Below are 21574 nucleotides of genomic sequence, written 5' to 3' on the forward strand. Positions count from 1 at the left end.
AAGTAGACAAAGCTAAGATTGATGTAATCTCAAAGCTTCCTCCTCCAACTAACGTTAAAGGAATTCGTAGTTTCTTAGGTCATGCGGGATTCTATCGACGATTCATAAAGGACTTTTCCAAAATCGCTCGACCCATGACTAAACTTCTTGAGAAAGATAGTACATTCGATTTCAATGACGAATGCCTACAAGCTTTCTCCATTCTAAAAGATAAACTTACGAATGCACCTATCATAGTATCTCCCGATTGGTCCAAACCATTCGAACTAATGTGTGATGCTAGTGATTTCGCACTAGGAGCCGTTTTAGGACAACGCCAAGATAAGAAATTTCAACCAATATATTATGCAAGTAAAACACTAACAGGAGCACAAATTAACTATACAACTACCGAAAAAGAACTCCTTGCAATTGTATTTTCATTCGATAAATTTAGATCGTATCTTGTGTTATCCAAAACGATTGTTTTTACCGATCATTCAGCCCTAAAGTACTTGTTCAAGAAACAAGATGCAAAGCCTAGATTAATACGTTGGATTCTTCTCTTACAAGAATTTGATATAGAAATCAAGGATAAAAAGGGTGCTGAAAATCTCGCTGCTGATCACTTGTCTCGTCTTGAAAATCCCGACCTAGAAAAACTAGACGAGTCAGTTATTCATGACACTTTTCCCGATGAGTTTCTAATGAGAATAGAAACCGAATTTGAAGTTCCATGGTTTGCTGATTTTGCAAACTATCTTGCTGCAGGAGTATTAATTAAAAACCAAACGTACCAGCAAAAGAAGAAATTCTTTGCTGACTTAAAGTTTTACTTCTGGGAAAACCCTAATCTTTTTCGAATAGGAGCGGATCAAGTTATCCGCCGATGCGTATATGGTAAAGAAGCTCAACAAATATTGGAGCACTGTCATCAAGGCCCAGCTGGTGGTCATTTCGGACCTAGCTATACAGCTAAAAAGGTCTTTGACTCAGGCTTTTATTGGCCAACTATTTTCAAAGATGCACACCACATGGTTAAAACATGTGATTCTTGTCAAAGATCTGGAAATATCTCCAAGAGAGACGAAATGCCACAACAAAGCATCCTAGTATGCGAAGTATTTGACATTTGGGGTATTGACTTCATGGGTCCATTCCCCGCTTCTAACAAATGTAAATACATTCTCGTAGCAGTCGATTACGTTTCTAAATGGGCTGAAGCAAAAGCCCTACCCACTAATGATGCTCGAGTTGTTGTCAGCTTTCTTAAAAACCTTTTCTCACGTTTTGGGATTCCAAAGGCATTAATCAGTGATCGTGGAACTCATTTTACAAATCAATTACTCGAGAAAGTGCTTAAAAAGTACGGAGTTAATCATCGTTTCTCAACTTCTTACCACCCTCAAACGAGTGGCCAAGTTGAAAACACGAATCGAGGTCTTAAACGAATTTTAGAAAGAACGGTAAAAAACAATCCAAAAATCTGGCATCGAAAGCTAGATGATGCGCTGTGGGCATTTAGAACCGCATTTAAAACGCCAATTGGTACTACACCTTTCCGATTAGTTTATGGTAAGGCATGTCATCTACCTGTCGAAGTCGAACACAAGGCATATTGGGCTTTAAGAGAATGTAACACCGACCTTGTGCAAGCCGGAGAAAACCGATTCTTACAACTTAATGAATTAGATGAATTAAGACTACAAGCATATGAAAACTCTAAAACATATAAAGAAAAAACTAAAAGATGGCACGATGCACGATTAAAAGAAAAGAAAGAATTTGAACAGGGAGATAAAGTATTAGTCTTCCAATCACGTTTTAAGTTTTCACCCGGGAAACTAAGATCCAGATGGACTGGGCCATATATAATAAAACAGGTTTTTCCATCTGGATATGCAGAATTATACGGTAAAGACGGTGGAACTTTCAAGGTGAACGGTCATCGACTAAAACTATACTTTGAAGGGATCAACACTACGGAAAGAGACGAAGCCACATTCTACCCTAAGGACAACTAAATTCAGGGTAACTCTAAGGTTTTAAAACTCCATTCTCGATTTTCATTTTTTATCTTTAAGAGTGGGGTTAGATTGGTCTTTCCCTAGCAGACCCTAAAGAACTAGCCTTCTCCCTCCATTCTACCTTTTTAATTTTTTTTGGTTTGTTTTTATTGTTTACTTTCAAGATGCGAGGTCAATATATCTACAACCACTTCATTTTAATGTGCGATAAGATTCTACCAAGAGATGTGGTGTTAGATATTAAGAAAAGATGCGATGCGACGAGAAAAAGAGAAAGACAAGATTATAATGAGAAAAATTATGCAAAAGGAAAATCAAAATGCGCTAAGAGACGTCGGGCACGTCAATTGGGTAAATGTGAAAAATGTGGAAAATCGGCTCACTCCGGAGATTGCCCAAAGAACCAAACGGACTCTAATTTCGAGTACGTAACTTTATGCCGAGAAGGGCCTTTCAAATGTTTAGAAGAAAACCTCTTAAACCCACGAGGTTACGCCTACGAGGCAATGGGAAGCGAAATTTCACGACTCGACTACGAGGCGAGTCAACGTGGGTTCACTATCTAATTCTTTTTCTCGTCGATTGTATGTATGTGCATATTTTATTTTTATTTTTTATTTTGTGTGTATTTTGGTTTATATTTGTTTGCAGTGAGTTTTATAAAAAGATCTACTATTTAAAATTGATTAAACTTGAATTTAACCTGTTTTCATTGAAAACGATAATGTTAAAGTGTTAAAACTGAATTATTGTTGTTCAAATTGCACGAAATTAATTGTTAAATTTTTAAGATATCATTTAAATAGTAAATCACGAAAACAAAATAAAAATTAAAAAAAAAAATCCTCTCTACTAAATTGAGGTGAAACGCCTTGAGTTTAACTTGTTTCTTTGAAAATAAAAATGTTAGGTGTCACAACTGAATTTTTATTTTTCAAAAATTGTACAGAATATTTGTTAAATTCTAAAAGTCTGTAGTAGATTGCAAAATTATACTCTTTTATCAATAACCGTAAAAATATATAACTTGTAAAACTTTGTCGTGGATAATGATAGGTTTGACAACCGAAATTAATCTCTACCTAGACGATAGGAAACAAAGTTTTAAGTTTGAAAATTAGTTGATTTAAGGGTATATAACAAAAATAGAGTGAATTTTTATTTATTTTAATTTTTATTTTTCATGTACTTGTTTTTATTTTATTTATTTTTGATAAAACTATAAAAACTTTAAACTTTTAATTTATTGAATTTTATAAATTGACTTTAAAAATTTATAAACGGATTAAGATCAGGTGTAAAAACCGAATTTCCGTTACAAATATAAATTTTTAAAAGATATTTTAAGATTCAATTGATTTTAAGTTATAAAAAAATATAGAGTGTATTTTAATTTGTTTAAACTTTTATTTTTCATGTACTTGTTCTAAAATTAAAAATGTTAATATCTTTAACACAAAAATAGAGTGTTTTTATTTTATTTTTGAATTTGTCTTCAGAAAAAACATTAAAAACTTTAACTATTAATGAATTGAATTTTATAAATTTATTTTTAAGATTTATAAACGGATAAAGAACAGGTGTAAAAACCGAATTTCCGTTACAAATATAAATCTATAAAAGATATTTTAAATTTAATTGATTATAAGTTATAAAAAAAATATATATATATATATATAAAAAGAAAAAAAAAAAATTAGTTTGTAATAACAGAATTTTTTTTTTGGTGTGTATTGAAACTTATAATGTTTTTATTTTTTATATATTAGCAAGAAAATATAGTGTGGAAAAAAAAAAATGTGTTGTACGATTGAATTAAAACCCCATATTTTGTGTGTTTTTAACATGGTTTTGACAGGTACAGACGAAAATGCAATTAGACGAAACGAAACATCAAATTACATTGTGATACAAACATTGGATATGATCATAGGTAAAACAATTTGAAAATCCAAATCGGTTAACAAAGGAAGTTCCAAATACTCTACACTTTTTGTCCTCTCAAATTTATACATTATTATCTGATTTTATGTAATGAGGGCATTACATAATCGTAAGTGTGGGGTGGGAATATATAAATTCTCGAGAACTAATAAGTTATTGGTTTTTATGAAAATTTGAAAATTTTTTATGTATCTAATCAATTTTTAAGGTAACTACGAGCAATTAAAGATCAGGTGTAAAAAACCGAAATTGTTGTCTCCATACATTAAAAATACATAAGTTTATTTGTTTAAAACTTATAAAAGAAAACCATTTATAACAAGAATTTATAAATCCTTATATTGAGAACCATTTATCACATGTTTCTTTGAAGTTTATTGCAGATATCATTGCTACAGAATGTATAAACCTGAATATTCCATTATCACGAGTAATAGAGGATGAATCAAATCCATCCCGTAAGGAAGTAAAGTCTTCCGAATTGACACACTTGCTAACTTATGTTAGAAGATGTAGTCCAGAACAGCTGTAGGTTGACGAAAAATCTTGAAAAGTCATCCCTAAAATCGGCTGGAAATCCACCTAACCTCAGCATCAAACAGGGTTTTTGGTGGTCAGACTTATCCTAACCATGAGATGGATCTGTCTCGTACAATGGGGGGGCACAATGCAAATTAGCTTTTAAGACTAATGAATCTAATCCCCAGATGGATGATCTCCGTAAAGATTAACCGCATCTATGTTTGACCGCGGTCAACATACATATGCCATAACAAATTGAGGTGTGCAAACTCATGGTTCACCGATGATATTTGGACACGATATAATTTTGTTCTAAAACTTATGCTATTTTATGAATTATATTTGTGTAAAACTATTTTTGGACATTTGGCTTCAAGTTCCATGATACTACAATCATGGGGGCGAATAGCTTGCTAATCGCCGACTGAGACTTCGGTTTTCAGTTACCCTCAACCGGAATTTGAGGTTAAAACCGGAAAACGTGTCTAGTGTAAAAACTAGCATGACATTTTATAAAAATCATAAAACGTTTTCACAAGGTCCAATTTTCCCTAAGGATCCAAATTTTTAAACCTTAATCACGAATTTCAACTTTGTTTCTGTTGCCAGGATTTTCATTTCGTGTGGTGTGTGTGTGATCCAATAAAATTGTGGTGTTTCCAATTCATTTCATAAAGCGTGTGTTTTCATTTCGTGTGGTGTGTGTGTGATGAATGTATGATATGGGAATTATGTTGTATTCCGAGTCTATTAAAAACTGTTATTGCTTGAGGACAATCAATGTTCAAGTGTGGGGTATTTTGATATTGCTCATAATGAACATATTTTTAGTCGCAATATCAATCCTAAGTTGGAGAATTTTAATTGTAATTGTGTAATTTTAAGATGTAATTTGTATAAAATTCCAAAGTGTTACGAAGAGCGAAAATGAAGAATTTATCAAGAAAACGTCAAAACACGCGAAAAAGTACAAGTTAGTAATGCTCAAGGTACAAGATAACAAAGAATGCAAAGTGACTGTCGACCAGATCATTTTTCTAGTGCATCTCACAAATATGCCACTCATGTTATTATATGATATATTGTTAGGTAAATGTCTACTTTCTAGTTTAATAATGTTGAATGGATAATGCAAGGAGCAATAATTCAAGAAAGGAGTAAGCAAATGAAAAAAGTTAGTCAAAGAATTATCTGACACCATTTGCAAATGAATAAACAAAGGAAATAATAAAAAGCAAAAGAAAGGAGTATATGTAGAGGACGCAGGGGCGAGAGAAAACACATACAAACTAAAAGATATCACAACTCATTTTTTAGCTACTATCGTTGTTTACTTCAAGTAATCCGTATAATTTAGTTCCATATTAATTTTCAAAGTTCAATATTTAGGATAGTTTTTGTATCAAAGGGTGTATTGTTCGTGATTAAGGGTATTATTGTACGCGTGAAAGGGTGTTGTTATTGTAATTTTTCTACCGTTTGAAGTTAATGAAAGTGAAGAATTTTTAGTAAGTATATTCCGTTAAAATTATCGTTATCAATTTTTATCGTTATTATTATGTTTGTATATTTTTATTTTTATGTTTTCCTTAGTATAATGAGTAGCTAATTTCCCTAGTGTTTGCTTAGATGTAGAGCCCCTAGTGAAATGGATTGTTATCATTTGCAAAATAAAAATGTAACTTAAGTGTTTTTAATATTGAGCCTAATTAAATGAACCATTATTATGTAATTGGATATTTAACCCCTGTCACTTAATTTATGAGATAAAAATAACGAAAGTTATTTTTATTTATATAAATTAAGCTTCAACATTAAAAGTGATTTAGACGAGTTTTATGAATAATTTACTAACACTAAATTAGAAATAAAGTTCGGTGGTTTGGGTAATATCACTAGTCACATAAAAGTGAAATTGTAAAAAGGGAAACCGTTATGATTTGGGTTTTGGCGAAGGTCAAAACTGGGTTGGGTCTCAATTTAAACACTTAGGGACTAGTAACTAACTAAATAAAATCCGGTGAAAATTAGATTTAATTCAGTTAGTCAAAACTTTATATTTTTTCGAAAGGAAAATATAAGTTTATTACTAAACATTTTAATACGAGCTTAAACTTAAAACAATCCATGGATCTAGGGGTGACACATTTAAGTAAACACTCCTATTTTTATATATTGTAAAATCATTATTATCATTATTATTTACGTATTATTATTATTCACTAAAAAAAAATATCACTCCGTATAATTAAACATATCACTCCGTATAATTAACATATCATGTAATTTAGGGTTTCATATATTTTAGGTTAAAATTTAGGGTTTCATATAATTTAGGTCAAAATTAGGGTTTTGAATAGAATATTATTATAATTAGGTTATTAATTTATATTAGGTTATAATTAGGTTATAATTAGGTTAGAATGTTTTAATCTTATAATTAGTATTAATATAATTTAAAATTAGTAATTAGCTTATAATTAGTTAATTATTATAATTCCTATTAGTTTATATTAATTTTAATTAAAACATGTCATTTAGTTAATTTAAATAAATTTATATTATAATTGCTCAAAACAAAATTCTAAATATATAGTTTTATTAAAAGTTATTGTTTTAACTAATTATCATCTAGTAATAAAATTGTCGCATCATAATTAGTATAATTTCATTTAGTATCTTTTTAAGTTAATTCTTGTAATATTGTAATTTTATTTTATTTAGTAAATTAGTTTAAGTTATTTTCTTTTACTGTTTTATTATAAATTCCTAATCCAAAACCCCCTTTAATTAAGTTTGACATCAAAGACTATTAAAAACCATTAAACACTCCATCTCCCTGTGGAACGAATCGGATTTACCAATAAACTAAACTACACGGATAGGACCAGTTGCCTATATATGTGTGAAATCAACCCGAATTCATTAAAACGCCATATATACAAGAAATCAATTCGTGTAACAAAATAACTCAAATCCGTTCAAAATAAAGGTTACGTTTCAACGCATCATACACCAACATATAAAGCTCTAGATGTGCTAAGAACAAAAATCCATTTAGAACCGGTATGTATTTCAGTTGTGTCTACATACTCGCCCGTTTGTTTGTATAAAAGCTTCCCATCCTCAACCACAACTTCATATTCTTTCCTCTCCATCTGCACAAAATCATCAGTAAGCTTTCGGGCATTTATCGTTTAATTAAAAAGTAGTAGATGGAAAAGTGACATACGGGGCCGAGATATTTGATGCATTGTTGTTGAAGTTTCGATCGGGGACATTTTTCAACAAGATTCACCTCTTTCCCTTCTCCTATATCTAACCTGAGTATTATGATTATGATACAATATATATCAGATACAGGAAATACGAGCGCACTAATCTAGATACGAAGTTGAGTTGTGACATGTAAGTATGAAATTACCAGTAAAAAAAGGGTTCTTTGCTTTGAGAATGCAACCATTGTTTATAGTAGAAATGAAGATTATGCCCGTAACGATGTCTTGGATCAATCTGTTATGCAAATTGAGGAAAAAATTGATAAAGGCAAAATAATGGGTGATTATTTATAAATATGGAAGACGTAAGATCGATGCATAGGGTTAGGTTAACTTACTGCCTCAAGCCAGTGTTGCAACGCCAACTTCTGGGCTTTGCTATTCTTTGATAAGCCTTTCCCAACCTGTAATATCAAGAAAATACAAATATTTTGTGAACTTTTTTGCATCTAATAAGGATGCATAATGCTAGTTGCACAACCTAATTCAATACTTGAATTAAAGCTTTTAACTTTACTTTTGCAGCCCTTGTTCTTGCTCTTGACCAACGTGAAATGGCCGTTTCTTGTTTGTCAATATCGAAAAATGATATAGAACTCCTTTTAAGTTCTGCAAAATCCAAAAGCTTCCACCTACAAAACATCACAAGTTCAGTGAACATATATAATAATACATATATATAATATATAATAGAATATAATACATGCATCGTTATTTAATCGAAAGATACACATACCAGCTTTGTTCAATTAGAACTGCACAATCTGCCAACTTTCTTCGTGTTCGGAAACTTTTATAAACTTTCTGCAACTTTGTGGCTGCTTCATGTTTGGGGCTTCCCAGGTCAACAATATCCGATCCATTATCAGATCTTGTGTTTTCAATTTGAATCTCGTTCTTTTCGACCTTTTTTACTTTGTTTTCTTCAAGTTTAAAGCTAATAGATCCTTCAAATTTCATTACTTGAGCCCCCATTAACTGCATAGCTGATGGTTCGGAATCTTGAATCTTAAAACTGCAAGATAACCCCAAACTTTTAACTTCACCATTTTTTAAGGTAAAGGACTTTAGTCCTGCTTCTAAATCGCTATATGCTGCGAATGGGCACGAAAATGATAACCCCGTGCAAGTCAAAAAGAGACTTTATGAATTGAATAGCCTGTTAATACAATCCATTAGTTTCTAGTTACAACAACTACAACAACAACAACAACAACAACAACAAAACCCAATACCACATAAGTGGTGTATGGGGAGGTGAGATGTAGACAATCTTTCCGCTATCCGAGAATAAAGACAAGTCATTTCTCCACTCAGAGTGAAAACACTCTCAAAAGTAGAGAAAGTCATCCCTCTCTCTATTCGACGGATAGAGATATTGCTTCCGAATGGACCTCCAGCCAATAAGTAGGAAAAAAGTTTAAAAAAAATAAAATTAAATTAAGAATAAAATTGAGACGCCATGAAAACGGTAAAATCAAATTTCCATGGGTTTTAAATCCTGCCTGAAATTTACTTTAGCTCTAAGAGTCAATCAAGTCGCCAATAAATCGACGCTTGCTGTCGGCTCAATAACTATAGCCGTAAAATCAAATTTCCATTAGTTTCTAGTTAATTAAACATTTAAATTTAAACATTATACCAAAAATCAAAAGACAAAAAAATCACATTTTTGTAAAAACTATATCTGGCCAGAAGTGACAACTAATAAAAACAAACAATATATAATCGTTGTGACCTGTGATCTAACTTATACACAAAAACTCATAAACCTATAAAAGAATAAATCATACAAATAGCCATTTTAATATAAACACCCAAACTAAACCATCTGATTAACCAGTAAATGAAAGTAATCAGATAAAACAACCAGCACCCATTACGCATTCGAAGTATTAAATAAGCAAGACCCATTAGACTACTAGCAACGGCCCGTCGATAGGGCGCCGTTGGGCCGCCGATCGAACGTCGCTGTTGCTAGCCACCGTTATGGAGGCCGCCGTTGAGTGGCGGTGATGCATTGTGCCAAGGTTTGACTGATTGAACCACGCGAGATATAAAAAAAATAATAATAAAATTGAAAGAAAAATCACACTAGCCGTTTGATTCTTTCATTTTTTCTTTTTAATTTTTTTTTCATATACATATACTAATAAGTTTGAATTTGAATGTAATGTAAAATCTTATTTTCAAACAACACTTTTATTCAACATAGAAAACGGTTACATATTTTTAAACTACAACCAAATTAAACTGAAATACAATACAACAAGATCTTAAAACACGAACATCGACTACTTAATAGTCGGAATCGTCAAAATAACGACCATATGTGTCGTAAAAAGGCCCCACCGTTCATCCTTTGGGGGAATTGTTTTCATTTTAGAGTAGTTTGGTGTGTTTTGGTTTTAAGTTGAGAAATGAAGCGTGTGAAAGGATTTGAGTAAGTGGGTGTATTTATAGAGGTAAAAATCTAGCTGTTTTTTTGAAAAAATTAAAAAAGAAAAACAAAAAAACGGTAGGATTTATAGCCGTCAGATTTTTAAAATTAAAAAATAAAGTTAATAATAATATTAATAATAATTAAATATAAAATAAAATATTGAAGTGAGGTCGTGTGACGGTTGTTAGTAAATGTGGTTGGGAATGTGAAAGAAAGAAGCTACTGATGTGGCGCTGATTTGGCACAGTATGGTTGTAAAAGTAGTGTGATGGTTAAGAGTAGTCTTAAACAGATTCTTGTTTTAGCAAATTATTACAGTATTATTTACCCAAGAAGAATGAACGTAAATCAAATCTTGAACGGTTACCATTAAAAATTGGACAAAACATAAAAGATAACCATTGACGCATTTTATCGAACACTTTGTATGCATTAGAAAAAGGCAAACATGTGATGATCCTAATCGAGAAAAGATTGATACCTTAGAATTATGAAAAGGTGAAGTTGAATGTTGGTTGAATGAATTTGATGATTAGATTCGTTGTATCAGTATCGCTTTATGGCATTAGAATGGGAGAGGAAATAAATATAAATGTAGGATTTGATGACTAACAAGAACGCCATTATATACAGAACTAGAAGAAGAAGCTATCACGCTGTTTCGGAGTGTGTATGTGTTAGTTAGCATTATAGATAAAGAAATTTAAACAGTAAAATTAGCCATCATCTTAAGAGTGATGTTACTATTATTAAATAATTAATTAATTTACCCTTATATACTAAACTAGCCTTTAAGAGCCCGTGCGTTGCACGGAGATTCTTAAACAAACTGGAAACGTATATGTTATATCAGTTAGCGGTATGATAAAGAGAGTATCACAAGTATTCTTGCGAATGAAATAAACATGACATGGTTAGGTTTTTTTGCTTTACACAAAACACAGCTTAAGACTACTAATTCCAACATTAGCAAAACACATGACCAAAACACAAAGATTATAATATCATACATACTTATAGTATCATACCCTTTGTTTACATATGCTAATTCATATGGATACATACATACATATTGATAAACTTTGACTTTATTTAATATAATTTGGGTAATAATATGAAATGAAAGTGGCCTGTCGTAAAAGTGGATTTAAAATACTCACATATATTGTGCATCTCTACACTTCTGCTTTCCTGAAAGGAAACTCCAATGAACCTACTAATACGAACTCCTGGAATTTTAGAAATTTTTAGAAATGGGGAAACCAAAACTATACAAATCTATGTATTTGAGTGTAGATATATAATCAAAGCTGACCACCCAATAATGGTGGCAAATATGACTCAATCAATCATACTTGCAAGTAATCTTAAGAACCCTCGAATAATTACTCGTACTTAAAGTGGCAAGTAGTATTAGTTTATGAGGTTGTTACAGGAAAGGAAATTTACAAAGATGTAGTATAGTAACTTAAAGATCATGATTTATCTAATAAAAGGTGGTAAATTTAATGGCGTATGAAAAGTTTAAGTCGAAAAGAATACTCGATCTTGGTCAAAAAAAGGTCAAAGATTTACATGCATGTGCATAACCTCTCAATTGATACCACTAATATTGATTCCAATATAGAGAATTAGAGACCTTCTATTGACCATACCAGCATATAGGGTCCATGAGTTGCAGCACATTGAATGAATATTCAATTAAACTTTTGAAACAACATTTAGGTGAGCGCATTTATAGCACAAACGCACAAGATTGATTACATGAAAACAATGGAACCCCCTTTTTGACTTCTGGTTTTACTGAAGATTTTGGCAACACATCTATTGTTAGTAGGAATAGGCTCATCGACAGGAGTGTAAGCATCACAAATCACCTAGAATAGCCGAAATCGTTAAATTTTAATCATAAAGAGTTTAAAGAACCACAACAAAACTCAAAAACAGTATCTAAAAAGATTATTAAAAGCAATATGTAAGTATGTAACCATATTACTTATTAACAGACAAAGCACATTTGTTAATAAATAATTCTACTTACTCTTGCTTTGCTTATAAGATTCAGCCTGATCCAGTGATCCACCAATCGTAAAAACAGTAACGATTTCAATAAATCATAAAGATGGAAGTTATTTGTAAATAGAAAAAAAACAAACATATTTAGAAACAGTTTTGAAAATAACTAATACTAAAAGAAACGGTAAATATTGTTCACAATATGGCCATGAAGGTCTGACAGCGTTTAGTTGGCACAACAGTCATACCAGAATTCACAATATGGCCATGAAGGTCTGAAAAAATGGTAAATGTTGTTCACAAAACAATACCATAAATTACAAAATAAACACACAAAATAAATAAAAAATTACCATTTTGAACTGTTGAGGTAGTTGCAACAAAAGCTCTTGCGCAACCCTAATAAAAGTTTTGTCCTCAAGATAATTTAAGTTGGTAAAGAGTTCTTTCTTTTTCCTTTTCTTTCTCCCTGTGACAAATAGATTGTATCAAGCAAAGAGTTAGGAGTTAGGACCATATTGGTTATAAGAGCATGAACCTTTGATGTATCTCCATTTTTCAACACTTTGTTATTAAGTGATAGCGAATCCAGCATACAACGTACATGAACTGTGGAAAAAGATTCTTTTATAGCCTAAAGTAACAAAGATCAATGTTATATCAAGAAAATGCATAATCGCTTTTATGTACCTTGTAACCATTGTAAGAGTAATCCTACTGATTTTTTTACCAATGAAAGAATAGCATCATATACTAAAAGTAAAAATGTTGTTGAATAGAAAAATGGATCCACTGACCTGAGTCCAACACGGGTTCAGTTTTGCTTTGGCCTGATTAGCTCGTATGCTGGTAGCTACTGGTGCCAAAATTAGTGGATCACATTCTTTAGGGTTGTTTCAACTATGTCCACTTTAGCCAAATAATTTCAACTATTAAATTGGGTCAAAGTGAACACTTGTAATTCCTCACTGATTTTGAGTCCTTAATAAGGGACTCAAAAGTTGTCCAGTTATATGAATAATGAAATAATGAAATGTTCAAAAAAGTTGTTGCACTGAATTTCCCAAAGATGTACTGTAAAAAGTTGCTTTTGATTGACCATCGACAAAGAATTATACCTTTTTGTATTAAAACATAAAAACCTTTTACAGTACATTCAAATTCAAATACATGATAAATATGCTTATATAGTTGCTTAAGAATTCGTACCTTCTTGTCTCTCCAGAATGAATGTCGAAAATTGTTGGTTGATTGACAATAATAAAAACTGAAGCTACCGAATGGTGTGTTCCTGTTGTAGAACTCCAATTGTTACGTTAATGCAGCCTGTATTAAGCAAAAAAAAAAAAAAAAAAAAAAACAAAACAAAAAAAAACCTGAAATAAGAGAGCCTGGTGTAAGTTCGACCTCGTAATTCTAATGTTATCATTTGAAACAAATTTTATATAAAACGACATCCAACATGAATAGCACAAACGAAGTTGGATGTTACTTGAATAACGAAATGCACATAGGAATAATTGATTTCAATCGTATAAAAAACAAATGATAACAATGATTAACCTGAATTTGTGAGTTTCTTTTACCCACCATTGAATATTTGAATTGCCGTCGCTGCTTCGCTGATGTTTATTTACATCTCTTAAAAAGTGCATTCCAAAGCTTCTACACCATTGAAATACACCAAAAGTTCATATATAAGCAAATACAGTTACCATTTATGAACAAAAAATAGGGTTTGGCGACTTTAATGACCATTGATTCTAAAGTGTGTAATTTTGATATGATGTCATAACACAAACCATACCAGATCACACGAACATGAAAATAGTCATTTACTAAAATGGAGAAATTTCAATGATAACAAACATAATAAAATACAAATATGATGAACAAACCTCTTTAAACCATTGATGGTCTAAATGTAGTCGAGATTCATGTACTATTGGATGCTGTTGAAGGGTATTTTCTTATTTGCCTAACAACATTGTTATTTGATCTGATGGATCGATGACGGAATTGCAGAGAAATCTTATTTTATATAAATAAGGTCTTCCAGATCCAGTCAAAATCTGATAGCTTTTGATACACCTCTGCAGCTCTCGCATTGGCTATGAGCCTATGACCCACCGTAATATGGCGCTTTCCTGTTTATCAACATCAAAAAAAGAAATTGAACTCCTTTTGAATTCTTTAGAATATAATACCTTCCATCTAAAACAGACACAAAAGAACAACATTAGCAAATAATCGTTAAACAAATCAAAATACTTAAGAAGTTCAAAAATACTAGCCATTTGTGTTCGATTATAACTGCACAATCCACCAGCTTTCTTACACGACAAAACCACAGGCACAAACTTGCCATGCTACCATCGGAAGGGACGTTGAGCAAAGATTCACTAACATTTCTTTTTTGCCTCTTTTTGCTATAAATTGTATATTTATCAACTACAGTATATTATGTAACTATAAACTGGAAATCAAATTTCAAAAGAAGAAAAGTGTCATACATACACACCACAAATGTGCAAGCCATTTCCAAACCCATAATCAAAAATATATCACAGAAGGCATACCTAAACGAAACAACAACAAAAAATAAAGACAATGCATCAATCACCGGATGCCAACAATATGTCAGTAAAGAATGGATAAAAAGTGACCTACCATAATAGATGAAAATTTTTCTTGAGCAAAGGCAATTTCAACTAATATTATAATGTATGTGCAAATGTGTGAATTAGCTATATGTATATTACATTATTATTACTTCTAACATAACTTCGATCTTACGCCTTCAAGAGAAACAATTCGACGTTATAAAAGCCATTTTTTTAGAAACATCATGTAGTGAAAACCACATCTCATTAAAAAATGCATAAAAAGTAACAATCAATATAGCAGGGCAGGAGCGTTTAAACAAAGTAATATTACCTATTGTGTAGATGTGCACAACAAAAATGATGAACAAACCTAATTATGAAACAGAAATCAACATAAAGTTAATTACAACCTATCAAATTACCGGCGATTTGATTGTGTAGACCTACGCAACAACAATGATGAACAATCTAATTGAAACTGCATCGGAGCGTGTAAACCCGGTTCCGACGATTCGTTTCTGAAATCCGATGATATTAGGGTAAAATAAGATCAACGTGTACCGTTTTGTTGGTAATTTGATGACGATTTCAGATTAAGGTTTGGTGTTGATGAAATTGGTAGTCAGGTATTACGACGACCGGAATTTTGATAGGAGGGGGGTATAGGATTGGAGGAGAGAGGTGAGGTATGATTTAGATATGTATTTTTGTGTTTGTGAGGCATTTTTGGAAGTCATTGGGACACGTGCCGTTTCGTTGTGTGTTATCGAGGAATAAAAAAAAAGAAAAAAAATAAAGACTCTGGTGTAATACACGTGGAGGTTAGGTAGTAGAGAACATGTGGGACTGACACATTGGATTTGATGTTACGCTTTATGTGATGTAGGGGAAGCCTAAAACACATGGTTGGATGTGTAGTTTTAATTGATTTGAATTATAGTTTTAAGTTTGCGTTAACACTAAAATAAGTCCCTCAAATTCGGCTCATTTTACACAACAACCCTTCAAGTTTACATTTTTTCAGGGGTAGAAAGTGTAAACATATAATTTTATTAAAATAAAATAAACTAATTCCCCCCAAATTTATAACGAGCTCTATCTTCTCGCTCGGTTCGCGTTAAATTTTTTCGAGACCACCGTTCAACTCGAAAAAGTCTGACGAACCCAACGGGACTAATTATACGCGAAACGGACACTTTTTTAAAAAACGCTTAACACAACGACAACCCGTATCTTTCTGTTCGCCGCAAGTTAAATTTTACCGACAGCCCGTTACGCTTCAAAAGTTTTTATGAACAAAACGAAACTAACTACGTTCGAAACAGACACTTTTTAAAAAACGCTTAAGACAACGACATCTAAAATGACGCTTAAGACATGGGCCATTTTCCCCTCTGTAAATACACAATGCTACGTTAAATATGAATACACAGGACGAAAGCCCCCGCCGCATCGCTCGGGCAGGATCCGGACTAGTTATATTATTATTATTAATAATAATTATAATTATTACTCCTTATTATAGAATCAAAAATATCAATTTTCTTCAACTTTTATAGATTATAGATTATGCATTATAAATTTATAAATGCATTGTATGCGTATTTTTAATATTGATTTAATAATAATAATAATAATAATAATAATAATAATAATAATAATAATAATAATAATAATAATAATAATAATAATTATTATTATTATTATTATTATTATTATTATTATTATTATTATTATTATTATTATTATTATTATTATTATAATTACGTGTTTTTGAATTTGTATATGTAGTCAAGATAAATTACATTAGCATGTAGTTAACTATTTCCATTTTACAATTTAAATTATAAATTGATTTGGTAGTTGAAAGCAAAGGCATCTTCGAACACATGCAAGATAGACAATTGTTTAAGATTCAAAAATTCTAAAGGGCTCAAATAAATAAATAAATAAATAAATATATATATATATATATATATATATATATATATATATATATATATATATATATATATATATATAGAAAGAAGTTTTTCGAAACTGAAGTTGTTGAAAAACTACATGTGGTCTACCATGTCACATGAAAGACTTAATGAATTGACTTTGATATCTATTGAGAGTGATATATATTGAAAAGTATTGATCATAAAGACCTGATAAACGACTTTGCTTTTAAAAATGTCAGGAAAGTAGTTTCATTTAAAAGAAAAATGCTAATAACAACTCTTAGGGTTGTCATTAAGAAATATTTTAATGCAAAAATAATTGTACATTTGCAAGTTAGTGGGTAGTTTTTCTTATGAAAAGAGGTGATTATTTGAATTGTACAATCAAAACATACATGTAAAAATTTTTTAATGACAACCTTTAGGATTGTCATTAGCATTTTCCTTATTTAAATAATAGTTTAGTTATAGTTGACGGACAAATATTTGAGTGTATAAAATACTTTGATGTGCATGTCTTGAGAACTTTTTTCGTATTGGTAAATTTTAATATTTTTATCTGTATATAAAATTTTAACGTGTATAAAGGCATATTTTTATTTTCGTCATGTGTCTTAAAATTGTTGAGACGGCTCTGGTTGAAAGAGTACAATATTACTGCTAAATTAATGATTTTTTAATAATATGTGATATTGTGATGTATTATTAATTATTACGAGTAATTATTTAACATATTATCCAAAACAAAACACAAAATATACTTACTTTGTGTCTTTTGCTTTTGTTAAGCTTATACGGTACTTCACTATCTTAGAGGTACAAGTACTGTAAAGCATGTTTAATTGTGTATGCGTAAAAACTGATCGTGTACATATCATCACCGATAGTTGAAAAGGAATTGAAAAGTACATTTAGGGATGACTAGAACAAGTCAATTCCAAACCCATACCATGGGTGTTTGACTTCTACTTAGGATAAACATCATACGTTTTTGTTTTCTTCCATTCAAAAACTCGTAATTCACTTTTCATTATTTACTATTTAAAATAAAGATTATGCATTAGGTGATAATTCAAATATGGGAAATGATCCTCACACACCACTTTTTAATACATGTACACTTAATTACCTATTTTACCTTTAGTTATACTTACAGTAATAATATAAGTTCAACTTCTTAAATTAATTTAGGGACATGTTTATGAGACAAAAGTGTACATAGATCAAAAAGTGGTGTGTGAGAACCACCTCCTTTTCAAATATATTATCTTGTTTTTTTTTTGAATGATCGGCTTTATATTAATTACCAATAAGGATACAAGAGGCTTGCGCCTTATAAACACGATAGCTATAAGAGTACATATACATAACCCTATATACTAACAGGTATACTCGAAACTAAAAGGAAATATACAAATGGACAGTTTGCTCGAGCACGGGTGAAAATCGTAGGAAAACTCCTTCGTCTTTAGTCTACTTTTAAGGAAGAAAATGTAACCTGAGAGATCAAGCTGAGAAGGATGCGAATATACAGCGTCGGAAGCCCGACTACAAAGTATAACGAACCAACTTATTTTATTCCTTACCAAAAGAAAGACTAAAGATTTAGGGGAAAAAACCTAACTAATTAGCCAATTCCAACTTTGGAGATCGGGTTGGCATCATAGACCATAAGGTTAAATAGCCATGATTGCCAATCGAGGGTGATATTTTTGGCCGACAATTTATCCATTCGAATGTTTTAACTTGGATATCGGATATGATTTTTGGGCAACTCAACTTGTTTTTGTTGAACATGAAGTCATTTCGGTTTTTCCAAATATAGTAACATGTAACCCAAACTAGTGCTTGCCATATTCTTGCCCTCGTGAAGGTGTTGAATTTTGAGTTTAGTGCTTTAGTGAATTGTGGGAGACTTGTGATATTTAAATGATCGAAGGACCACCATTTGCAAATACGGTTCCAAATGTCTTTCGCAACTTTACACGAGAGTAATATATGGGGGAGGATTTCAATGACTTCATCACATACCGGACATCTAATAGAGTGGAGATCGATCTCTCTTGCATCCAATTCCGTTCTTACCGATAATTTATTTTGAGTTATCCTCCAAATAAGAATAGCGAACTTTTGCGGAAGCATGTTGTTGAGTGCGGTAGGAGCAACAGGAGCTTGATTTGCATATTTGTTTTCTGCTAGAATATTTGTTAAAGAGGCGGAAGTGAAGTTGCTATTGTTGAATTTTTAAGTCCATTCATCAATATTTTTTCCGGAAGTGGTGTACGCTTTTAGTAGAGCCATTAAATTTTCCAGATCATCGTTGACCCACCACCTTGGTTCTGTTGTCCAAGCCCAGTGGAATTGGGCCGTCTGATCAGACCACGAAACTCGGTTTGCTACTGTGCAAAATTTAGACGATTCCAATCTGAAGAGCCTTGGGAAAACGTCTTTTAATGGTTCGGTTCCACATCATTTTTCTTGCCAAAAGAGTGTCTCGTGTCCATTACCTATCACTTTGACAAACGCGTTAGAGATATCACACCCTAACTTGGTTAGGGAGTGTTCGACATTTAAAATATTGGACCAAGTTCGACCGGAGAGTTTCTTAAGAGTACACTCAGGAGGAGTGGAAATACAATCCAACCCTCCATTTTCACCATAGATGCTTTTATTACACGTGCCCAAAGGGTATCTTTGTTATTTAAAAAACACCACCGCCATTTTAATAAAAGAGACAAGTTTTTATTTTTAAGCGAACCAACGTTTAAGCCACCCGAGTCGTAAGGTAATAAGTTTTGGTCCCATTTTACCCAAACCATTTTTGTGCTTTCCAAAGAGCCCCCCCCCCCCCCCCCAAAAGTCTCGACGCATACCTTCTAACTCTTTGATGACACGGAGAGGGGCTTTGAAATGTGAAAAGCAGTAAAGAGTAAACTACTTAAAATCGATTTTATTAACGTGAGACGACCACCAAAAGAAACGGATTTTGCTTTCCAATTTGCCAAACGTTTATCGAATTTTTCAAAAATAGGTTTCCAATTTTGGTAAAGCTTTAGGTTTGCCCCGATTGGTAAGCCGAGATAAGTAAAGAGGAACGTACCTTCCTTGCATCTGAACCAAGTTGCGAGTTGTGTTGATTCGGTTTTTGATAAGCCAATTCCATAAACGCAACTTTTGTTTAAATTGATTTTGAGACCCGAAAGGTCCTCGAAACACTTGAGGATTTTTAAGATATTTCTTACTTCCATTTTATTCCATTTTCCAAAAATTATTGTGTCATCCGAATATTGAAGATGAGACACAATGGTTTTATCATTTCCTATTTCTACCCCGCTAATTAATTTGTCATTTAAAGAAACATTTAAGAGGTAGTTTAAAACTTCACTCGCAATGATGAAAAGAAATGGTGAGGAGGGGGGGGGGGTCGCCTTGCCTAACCCCCCTTTTTGAAAAAATTGGTCGGTTGGGGATCCATTTATTAAAACCGAGATGGATGCAGATTTTAAACATGCCGAGATCCAATTGATCCATTTTTGCCCGAACCCCATAAAGTGCATAATATCAGAGAGAAAATACCAGTTAATACAGTCAAAAGCTTTTTCGAAGTCAACTTTAAAAATATAACTTTTTTGTTTTTTTTTTTCCTTTAAGATCATCAATAGTTTCTAAAGCTATTAAAACACCATCTAGAATATTTCTCTCATGAATAAACGCACTTTGTTCATGCCCTATTAGCCTTGGAATTATTTTTCTAATTCTATTTGCGAGTATTTTCGAAAGGATTTTATAATAAATTCCAATTAGGCTAATGGGTCGATAATTTGAGAAGTTTAAAGGATCGTTTACCTTGGGGATGAGGGTGATGAAGGAGGCAATGCAATCATTTGAGATGAGTTCATTATCCCAGAACCAATGTAATGCATTCATGAAGTCCTCTTTTATGATGTCCCAGAAAGTGGTGAAGAAGAGGATATTGAACCCGTCCGGGCCTGGAGCTTTGTTACCGCCGCAACTTTTTATTGCCTCAAGAGTTTCTTTTTCACTGAAATTTGTTTCCAGGTTTTCAGCCATTAACTGATCAAGTCGCGGCCCATTCCAACTTGTGAGTTTGAAATTGTTGTTTGCTGCTTTTTTGAATAGAGATAAGAAATGTGCACGGGCCTGTTTTTTTAATATCGGTTGGATTGTCAGACCATACACCCGCAATATTCACTTCATGTAAGATATTTTTGTGTTGCCTTCTTCGGATAACCGAGTGAAACATTTTGCTATTTTCCTCTCCTTCTAAAGCCCATTTAAACCTTGATTTTTGCTTGAGCATCTCATTTTATGTTTTCTCTTTTTGAATAAGGCTTTCTAGATCGTGTAACCATTTTAATCTAGACTCTTCATCTGGATAATTTAATTCAGATTTTGATTCCAATTCATTGATAGCTTTTGTTAATTCATCTATTTCAAGGTTTAGCTTGTCTTGAGAAGTTGAGAAATTCTTTCGGAGTGCTTGTTTGGTATTTCTAAGCTTGTCTCGGAATATGTGTAACGACCCAACCCGTTATCCAACCAAATGCACAAAATATATATATATTTTATATAACATAAGGGTGCGCGGCGCGCTCCACTGCTTGTGCGCGGCGCGCACAAGCCTGGTCAGCTTCTGTCCGAAATTTCCATTTTTTGTTTAAAGATCTCCCACTTTTCGACACTTTTAGACGGAACGGTTTTCACAACACATTATAATAAGTAAAACTCACACGTTTTCATAATAAAACAAGTTTTACGACACCGGGCCCACATCGGCCCGTTTTACGAATTA

The 21574-nt window shown here is 32.1% G+C and overlaps 1 pseudogene; it reads right to left on the reverse strand.

Moving 5' to 3' along the window:
- Window positions 1–20832, reverse strand: part of LOC139854648 (IQ domain-containing protein IQM2-like) — a 39954-nt pseudogene extending 19122 nt beyond the window's left edge.
- Window positions 20833–21574: the final 742 nt, after the last annotated feature.

This window comes from Rutidosis leptorrhynchoides, chromosome 6 (assembly GCF_046630445.1).
Source record: "Rutidosis leptorrhynchoides isolate AG116_Rl617_1_P2 chromosome 6, CSIRO_AGI_Rlap_v1, whole genome shotgun sequence".
NCBI lineage: Eukaryota > Viridiplantae > Streptophyta > Magnoliopsida > Asterales > Asteraceae > Rutidosis > Rutidosis leptorrhynchoides.